Here is a 9,974-nt window from a genome sequence, read left to right as displayed (position 1 = left end):
TATGAGGTCAGAGTCCAGGGTCTGTCCATGTATAGTCTTTAGGTAGTGGCTTAGTCGCTGGAAGCTCTGGTTCCTTGGCATTGTTGTACATATGGAGTCTCGAGCGCCTTCAAGCTCTTCCAGTTCTTTCTCTGATTCCTTCAACGGGGGACCTACTCTCAGTTCAGTGGTTTGCTGCTGGCATTCACCTCTGTGTTTGCTGTATTCTGGCTGTGTCTCTCACGAGCGATCTACATCCGGCTCCTGTCAGCCTGCACTTCTTTGCTTCATCCATCTTGTCTAATTGGGTGGCTGTATATGTATGGGCCACATGTGGGGCAGGCTCTGAATGGGTGTTCCTTCAGTCTCTGTTTTAATCTTTGCCTCTGTATTCTCTGCCAAGGGTATTCTTGTTCCCCTTTTAAAGAAGGAGTGAAGAATTCACATTTTGATCATCCATGTTGAGTTTCATTTGTTCTAGGCATCTAGGGTAATTCAAGCATTTGGGCTAATAGCCACTTATCAATGAGTGCATACCATGTGTGTTTTTCTGTGATTGGGTTACCTCACCCAGGATGATATTTTCCAGTTCCAACCATTTGCCTATGAATTTCATAAAGTCATTGTTTTTGATAGCTGAGTAATATTCCACTGTGTAGATGTCCCAAATTTTCTGTATCCATTCCTCTGTTGAAGGGCATCTGGGTTTTTCCACCTTCTGGCTATTATAAATAAGGCTGCAATGAACATAGTGGAGCACGTGTCTTTTTTATATGTTGGGGCATCTTTTGGGTATATGCCCAAGAGAGGTATAGCTGGATCCTCAGGCAGTTCAATGTCCAATTTTCTGAGGATCCTCCAGACTGATTTCCAGAATGGTTGTACCAGTCCGCAACCCCACCAACAATGGAGGAGTGTTCCTCTTTCTCCACATCCTTGCCAGCATCTGCTGTCCCCTGAGTTTTTGATCTTAGCCATTCTCACTGGTGTGAGGTGAAATCTCAGGGTTGTTTTGATTTGCATTTCCCTTATGACTAAAGATGTTGAACAATTCTTTAGGTGTTTCTCAGCCATTTGGCATTCCTCAGCTGTGAATTCTTTGTTTAGCTCTGAACCCCAATTTTAATAGGGTTATTTATCTCCCTGCGGTCTAACTTCTTGAGTTCTTTGTATATTTTGGATATAAGCCCTCTATCAGTTGTAGGATTGGTGAAGATCTTTTCCCAATCTGTTGGTTGCCGTTTTGTCCTAACCACAGTGTCCTTTGCCTTACAGAAGCTTTGCAGTTTTATGAGATCCCATTTGTCGATTCTTGATCTTAGCGCGTAAGCCATTGGTGTTTTGTTCAGGAAATTTTTTTCCAGTGCCCATGTGTTCGAGATGCTGCCCTAGTTTTTCTTCTATTAGTTTGAGTGTATCTGGTTTGATGTAGAGGTCCTTGATCCACTTGGACTTAAGCTTTGTACAGGGTGATAAGCATGGATCGATTTGTATTCTTCTACATGTTGACCTCCAGTTGAACCAGCACCATTTGTTGAAAATGCTATCTTTTTTCTATTTCATGGTTTTGGCTCCTTTGTCAAAAATCAAGTGCCCATAGGTGTGTGGGTTCATTTCTGGGTCTTCAATTCTGTTCCATTGGTCTATCTGTCTGTCTCTGTACCAATACCATGCAGTTTTTATCACTATTGCTCTGTAATACTGCTTGAGTTCAGGGATAGTGATTCCCCCTTAAGTCCTTTTATTGTTGAGGATAGTTTTAGCTATCCTGGGTTTTTTGTTATTCCAGATGAATTTGCATATTGTTCTGTCTAACATTTTGAAGAATTGGATGGTATTTTGATGGGAATTGCATTGAATCTGTAGATCGCTTTTGGTAAAATGGCCATTTTTACTATATTAATCCTGCCAATCCATGAGCATGGGAGATCTTTCCATCTTCTGAGGTCTTCTTCAATTTCTTTCTTCAGAGTCTTGAAGTTCTTATTGTACAAATCTTTTACTTGCTTGGTTAAAGTCATACCGAGTTACTTTATATTGTTTGGGTTTATTATGAAGGGTGTCATTTCCCTAATTTCTTTCTCGGCTTGTTTCTCTTTTGTGTAGAGGAAGGCTACTGATTTGAGTTAATTTTATACCCAGCCACTTTGTTGAAGTTGTTTATCAGCTTTAGTAGTTCTCTGGTGGAACTTTTGGGATCACTTAAATATACTATCATATCATCTGCAAATAGTGATATTTTGACTTCTTCTTTTCTGATTTGTGTCCCTTTGACTTCCTTTTGTTGTCTGATTGCTCTGGGTAGAACTTCAAGAACTATATTGAATAAGTAGGGAGAGAGTGTGCAGCCTTGTCTAGTCCCTGATTTTAGTGGGATTGCTTCAAGTTTTTCTCCATTTAGTTTTGCATTTTGATTTGCATTTCCATGATGACTAATAACTAAGGATTTTGAACATGTCATTAAGTGATTCTCAGCCACTCAAGATTCTTTCTTTAGAATTCTGTTTAGCTCTATAACCTATTTTTAATTGAGTTATATGGTTTGTTAGAGTTGAACTTCTTGAGTTTGTATATTTTGGATATTAGCTCTCTATTATATGTAGGGTTAGTGAAGATCTTTTCCCAATATGTAGGCTGCTGTTTTATCTGGTTAACAGAGTCTTTAGCCTTTCAGAACCTTCTCAATTTCATGAGGTGCCCTTTAGAATATGTTGATTTTAGTGCCTGAGCCATTGGTGTTCTGTTCAGTAGATTATGTCCTGTACCAATGTGTTCACAGCTATCTGCCATTTTCCTTCTTTTAAAGTTAGTGTGTCAGATTTTATGTTATTTAATTGATTTGTATTTGAATTTTGTGCAGATTGATAAATACGGTTTTCTTTGCATTATTCTACATGCAATCACCCAGTTATACTAGCAAGATTTGTTGAAGATGTTTTCTTTTTTCACAATATATTGTTTTGAATTCTTTGTCAAAACTCAAGTTCCATAGCTATTTGGGTTTGTTTCAGGTTCTTTGATTTAATTCCATTCACTAACCTTTCTATTTGTATACCAATACCATGCAGATTTTTATTACTATTACTTTGTAATACAGCATTAAACCAGGGATCCTGATACCTCCAGAAGTTCTTTTATTGTATAAGATTGTGTTATTTATCCTCTTCCCAACCCCTATGAAACTGAGAATTGTTCTCTCAAATTCCCTAAAGAACTGAGTAGGAATTTTGCTGGTAATTTCATTACATCTGTAGATTCTTTTTGGAAAGATGTTCAATTTTTACTATGTTAATCTTACTAATTCTTGAGCATTGAAGTTTTTTCCATCTTTGAATACCTTCTTCAATTTCTTTCTTCATAGTCTTGAACTCTTTGTCATACAGGTGTTTCACTTCATTGGTTAGAGTCACACCAAGGTATTCCATATAATTTGTGGCTATAGTGAAGGGAGCTATTTCCATGATTACTCGTTCAGATAGTTTATCATTTGTATAAAGGAGGATTACTGATTTCTTGAGCTAAGTTCATATAAAGCCTCTTTTCTGATGGTGTTTATTGGTTGTAGGAATTTTCCAGTGGAATTTTTGGGGTTATTTATTTATACTATCATATCATCTGCCAACGTCAAGTGGGTTCAGTTATTCAGGGTTCTGAAGGGGCATTACCCTTGGGCCAAAAGGGGGCAAAAGGGGGGCAAGAGAAGAAGGAGACCAAGATTCTATTGTCAAGGTCTCGTTTATTGGGATGAACTTTACAGCTTTTAAGGGTTTCAGGTAAGGGGAGTGACCTTTGTGAAACACGAAGGATGGAGGGGGAGATGAGGGTATAGGCAGTCATAGCTGGAGGCAAAGAGGTCAGGCGATAGACGACGAGGTCAGGCAGTGGAGACACCAGGTGTTGACTCAGGAGATAACTGATTTTTGCTTAGGCTGAAGCATTCTGTGAATGTTATCTTCCTGTGCCATAAATTCATGGGAGAGGCTTTTGTCCCACAATCTCGAGGCTTTATGGCAGTCATCTTAGAGGAGTATGTGTGGCCAAGAGTCACGTAGCCACTTTGAGCTATACAGTCACAAAACAGCCAGGCCCAAATCCAATACGGCTCCCTACATCTCCCCGTTTTTCTTTTATAAAAGACCATTAGATGGAAGTAGTGGTCTGAGAGCAATCAGACATGCCTCACAGAGTGCCCAGCTCAGCCATGTCGAGCCACTCTTGCAGTTAGGACTGCACCCCAATGGCTAGGAATGAACTTATGCTGTAACACACCGTTCTGGGCTATATGTGTGTGTTTATTGGGGGAGAAACTGGGCAGTGGAGCATTTGACTGACCCGTACGTTTAAACGGGGTGTAGCCACCTCTGTCTTAGGATCGAACTCTCGAACCCAAGTCTTATCTGTCATAGGATCACCTTGTCGCCCTCAAGGCTCCATGTCTTAGATTGGTCAAGGGTCAGAGGAAGTTGCCCATCACTGATGATGGCTACATTGGATCATCTTTTCATTCCTATTATTTGAGCCCAGGGGCGAAAGAGTAGGGGCAAGATGGCATTAATATAAGAGATTGTGGAAATCGAGCCACTCCCGATATGTTGTAGGCACCTCATCTTGTTCATTGTCTCTCTGGTTCTCCTCAGCTGTTCCGGTCTCTAAGCGATGATAATGTACTGAAACGGAATTTCTAGGCAAAGCAGAATCTATTTGTGATTTAATAAAGTGGGTGAGGCGCTGAAAGGCCCAAGGACCAAAGGAAATCAACAGAAGCAGGGCCACAAGGGGTCCTAAAATCGAAGGCAACAGGGTAGAGAGCTATGGGGATGTGGAAAATCAGTTTTTGTACCAAGACTCTTGTTGCTCCCTCTCTCTCCTTCGTTTTTCTAGGCTATCTCTCACCCTTTTTTAGACTGTCTTTTACAAGTCCAGTCTTATCTACATAAACACAGCATTCCTCTTTTAAGGCTGGGCAAAGTCCTCCTTGTCGTAGGAAGATTAAGTCTAGGACTCTTCTATTTTGAAAGACTACTTCAGACAATGAGGCAACTGCGTCTTTTAAGTTAGCTAATCCATCTCTTAATTCAGCAATATCCTTATCTATGGCTTCACTAAGCTGGTTATAGTATTGATGGGAAGTAACGAGGGAAGCAATGCCAGTGCCTGTACCTGCGGCCCCTAGTCCTAGAAGAACCGTGAGATTGATGGCAGTTACTGGTTCTCTTTTTATTTTGTGAGGCATATCTGAGCCCTTTTCCCAGGATTTAAGAAAAGTCTCTTGCTCATGTATGCTGAGTCTGGGAAATAATTGAACCAGCACACAGTAATCTTTAGTCTGTAAAAATTGAGATGTTATAACATATGTGGTTAGACCAGTGGAACATGCTAGATAAGTATGGTTTGGGGCGAGCAGGTACTCATGATGTTTGTTAACAACCAAGGTATGGTTGCATATTTCTAACAGCTGGTGAGGAGGGAGCATATGTTCTCTCAAAATACAACTTCCCACCCCGGATACCTCAGTGAGGTTAAATCCTAAAGAGCCTCCATATAGGACATTGGATTCATTGGTATAAATAAATTCTCCAAAAAGGGCAATGCCTTCATAAAATGGAGGGGAGGCAGAAAAGCACATCCAACATTCCACATATTTGGAGTAATTGTTTATCTGCTCTTGGAGAAGTAAAGCTGAGGCAGATGCATTAAGGATGGAAAGTATGACTCTGGAGGATGGCATAGGACCTGGAGGAATGGTTGGCTGAAAGACAGTAGTACTCACGAGGGAATCTTGTGGGGCCTGTGTGGCCACTGGGTTTTTGGGCTCTGAGCCTTTTTTGCAGGGAGGGAACAAAATTATGAAGAACAGGGTTTGGTCTAATAGAAGCCCTGTATGTGCTAGGGACAGTTTTGAGTAACTTTATGGTAAAATAGAGTCCCTGGTCATAGCCAGTCCGATAGAGGCGAAGGCTCCAAGAGAGGCCTCGTGGCTCCTTTGTCCAATCTTTTGCTTTTCCTTGGGGAGTGAAATTATTTACCAAGGGGCTGCACCAACTGATGCAGTTGTGAGGTTTATTTTGTGTATCCACGTCCATGGTGATATAATCCAATATGGAGGAGGGTTTCCAATAAGTATTCCCTGTAGTCTCACATCCCCATGAAGCACAAAAAAAAAAAAAATGCCTCCTGGACCCCACAATAGTTTTGTGATCTGGGTCGATGGGGCCCAGGACAAACATAGAACCCAGTATTATAGCCAATTTTGTATAAGGGCGTTTCAGCCGGCAATGGAGTCACATCTTGGAGAGGTAGAGCCAGGCCTGGTACACCCCAGGCCCCCACATTCAGGGCTTCCTGCGTTGAGCCTCCCTTTGTTAGGGGGTGCATATTCTTGAGGCCAATAGATGTTGGGCACCCCCCAGGCTGGTTCGGCTACTAGGGCCAGGTTGCATAAATCAATATGGTGGGAGCCCCACGTTGGTGAAGCTCCTGTATGAGATGTACTATAGACCTGGTCTCCAGCCTGGTTTATAATTACCCATGTATAGTTGTAGACCTGATAGGGTGCTCATTCTCTGATAATCTCCAGCTGGAGGGAGAGGAGGCACACCGTAATCCAGTAGCAGGGCATTTTCTGAAAGGAAAAGTAGATTGTTCTCAGGCGCCACCCTGGAATTTGTTACAAGGCTTTATCAATCTTGGAATTTGTTTGGAATTTATTGTAAAGCTTTATTAATCTTTCAGGGAGCCATCTGGCTCCCCCTTCTTTAGAATTAAAAACACAGGCGGATCCTTTTCCCCAAACTATCACGAGGTCAGGACCTTGCCATTGTCCAGTTAGGGGGTCCTTCCAAAGAACGTGAGCATGATTGATCGTGGTCGAGGGGTGCCATAAGCGATCAGCGGCTGAACACCCTTGATTATCCAAAGTTAAGAAATTTAAAACAAAAAGGGCATGGGATAATAAAAATTTTGTGCTGCCTTTAAGAGAATAAAGAGTTTCTTGGGCAGTAAGCTTTAACAGTGTATTCTTAAGGGTTTGATGGGCTCGTTCTACAATTCCTTGTCCCTGAGGGTTATAAGGTATGCCTGTAATATGTTTTATTTGAAATTAGGAGCAAAATTGTTTAAATTTGTGACTAACATAGCCAGGCCCATTATGTGTTTTTAGCATTTTGGGTTATCCCATAACCAAAAATGTGTAGAGCATATGCGCAATAACATCTTTTGTGGCCTCTCCTGTGTGTACAGAGGCACATATGAACCCACTAAAGGTATCAATTGTAACATGTACAAATTTTAGTTTTCCAAAAGATGGGACATGGGTGACATCCATTTGCCAGGGATAAGGCCCCTGGGATTAACCCCAATGTGTGGCTCAGGAAGTAGGGTCAGGCAGTTTTTACAATTTTTGACAATTTGTCTGGCTTGTTCTCTAGTAAATTTGTACTTAAGCCACAATGTTTGAGCATTAAGGTGATGGAGTGAATGTGCCATCTGTGGTTCTTGTAAGGAATCACTAAGAGAAGCAATCATTGTCAGCCTAGTGGCTTTGTCAGCTAAATCATTGCCTTTGGTTAAAGGACCGGGCAGATTAGAGTGAGCTCTGATATGGCCCACAAAGAATGGGTTTGGCTGGGCCCTTATGTGTTTTTGTGTTTCTGAAAATAGTTTAAAGGTAGGTGTTGAGGGTTGTATAGTAGAGACAGTCTCCAAGACTTGGAGAGCTCTGACTACATAATGGCTGTCAGAGAAAAGGTTAAATGATTGATTTATTAATTTAAATATTTCTAAAGCACTATAAAGTTCTACTAATTGGGCAGAAGCATATGGGGTATTGACAGAAAAAGCTTGATCTTTAACAACAAAGGAGGCCTTTCCATTCTTAGATCCATCCATGAAAACAGTTAAGGCATTTGGTATAGGTTTCAGATGTGTAACCTTTGGGAAGACAAAGGGGGTAACATGGAGGAACTGTAATAATTTATCTCCTGGTAAATGAGTATCAAATGTTCCCTGATAAATAGGCAGCAGGACTGTCCAGTCATCATGTTTGTGTTGCAACCAAGCAAGCTGCTCCTGTGAATATGGAGAAATAATAATATCGAGATCGTGGCCAAAATGGTGGGTAGCCAGCTTAAGACCGAAGAAAATGGTCTGGCAAATCAAGGAGGGATAAGTAGGAAGTATTTTAGGGGGGATTGCGGGCAGGTGAATCCACATTAGTGGATGATTATCTTGCCATAGGAGGCCTGTGGGTGTAAACCTTGTTGCAGAAAGGATCAGATACAGTGTCTTGGAGGGGCTGAAATAACCTATGAATTGTTGGCTTATAGCCTATTCAACCTTTAGTAGGGACTTTTCAGCCTCTGGAGTTAAAACCCTGATGGAATTAGGATCAGGGCTACCCTTCAGAATTGCAAATAGAGATTTTAAATCACCAGTGGTTAGCTTAAGGTAAGGTCTAAGCCAATTAATATCACCCAAAAGTTTTTGAAAATCATTTAAGGTATGTAGCTGTGATCTTCTAATTGTTAGCTTTTGAGAATAAATGGATGTAGGTTCTAATTGGAATCCAAGGAACAAAAAGGGATATTGTGTCTGAAATTTTTCAGGGGTGAAACCTCTTTTTTGTAAGGCCAAAACAATAATTTGGGCTAGTTTTTGAATTTCCTGTAAACAAGCGGAGGAAATCAAAATATCATCTATGTAATGGATGATGTAAGCAGAGGGGAAACGCAGCCTTATTGGATCTATAGTTTGGGCCACATATCTTTGACACAGGGTGAGGCTATTAGCCATCCCCTGTGGTAACACGTGCCTCTGAAAGCGGGGATTAGGGCCCACATGGTTAATGACAGGGATAGAAAAGTCAAAGTGGGCACAATCCTCCGGATGAAGGGGATAGAAAAGAAACAATCTTTTATATCAATGACTATTTTATAAAAGTCTCTAGGAATAGCTATTGGAGAAGGCAAACCAGGTTGTAGGGCCCCCAGAGGGACCATAGTTTTATTAACCACTCTAAGGTCTTGTAACAATCTCCAACAACCATTTTTCTTTTTTATGACAAAAATAGGGGTGTTCCAAGGCGAAGTGGACTGTTCAAGGTGCCCTTGTAATAATTGTTTCTGCACCAACTGTAGGGCCGCGTGAACCTTTTCTTGAGGCATGGAACACTGATCGATCCAGACTGGATCATTTGACTTCCAAGATATTTTATCAGCCTGGAGTGCAGGACAAACAGCGGTCTCTATGAAAAAAGGTCTGCTCCTAAATCTCCTCTATCTGTTTTGGGCATGGGAGTCAAGGGTTCTGTGATTCCCTGTTCATTTCTACCTAATCCTTTTCCAGGGAGAAATCCTGTCCTTAACATTTAGTTAGTAATGACCTCATTGGGATTAAACATCATCACCCTCATCTGGGAAAGAAAATCCCTGCCCCAGAGGTTAACAGGGAGTCCAGAAACTACAAATGGCCTAACTGTGCCTGTATTATTCTCTTTATTTTTCCAGGTCAGGAGCTTTGAGCTTTGGAGTGTATCCTGTGTTTGACCTCTCCCTTTTAAATGTGTGGCGGTAGCCTTAAGGGGCCAGGTTGAGGGCCAGTGTCTAGAGGAGAGCACTGTTGTATCCGCCCCCGTATCTAAAAGGCCCTGAAATTGTTTGCCATCGAGCCAAAGAGACATCATGGGTCTTTCATCAGTTAATTTTTGAACCCAATAAACATCTGAAGAGCCAGGGGAGGAAGAACCACGACCCTTTTCTTTATGAGGGAACTGCCCATGAAGGGAAGCGTTAAGGCTTGTGCAATGCGGTGTCCGGCTCTAAGCGTTAAGGGGCCCTGCGTGGCAGTGGCTAGAAATTTAATCTCCCCAGAATAATCAGCATCTATTACAGAGGGAAGGATGACAAGTCCTTGAAGAGCACTTGAGGCTCGCCCGATTATTAGGAAAAACATGCCAGGCGGCGGGTGCCCAAACTTTCCAGATTCTATAATAGTCCCTT

General features: G+C 41.6%; 1 long non-coding RNA gene across 1 annotated transcript; it reads left to right on the top strand.

Annotated features, from left to right (window-relative positions):
• Positions 1-4,687: 4,687 nt before the first annotated feature.
• Positions 4,688-9,707, top strand: LOC120099299 (uncharacterized). The gene is made up of 3 exons (XR_005498376.2): positions 4,688-4,780; positions 9,114-9,232; positions 9,483-9,707. It is a non-coding gene; the product is annotated as an uncharacterized LOC120099299 (long non-coding RNA).
• The last annotated feature ends 267 nt before the right edge of the window (positions 9,708-9,974 follow it).

Source organism: Rattus norvegicus, chromosome X (assembly GCF_036323735.1).
Source record: "Rattus norvegicus strain BN/NHsdMcwi chromosome X, GRCr8, whole genome shotgun sequence".
Taxonomy (NCBI): Eukaryota; Metazoa; Chordata; class Mammalia; order Rodentia; family Muridae; genus Rattus; species Rattus norvegicus.
The sequence above is the reverse complement of the archived record's forward strand: the minus strand, read 5'-3'. Positions and strand labels throughout refer to the sequence as shown.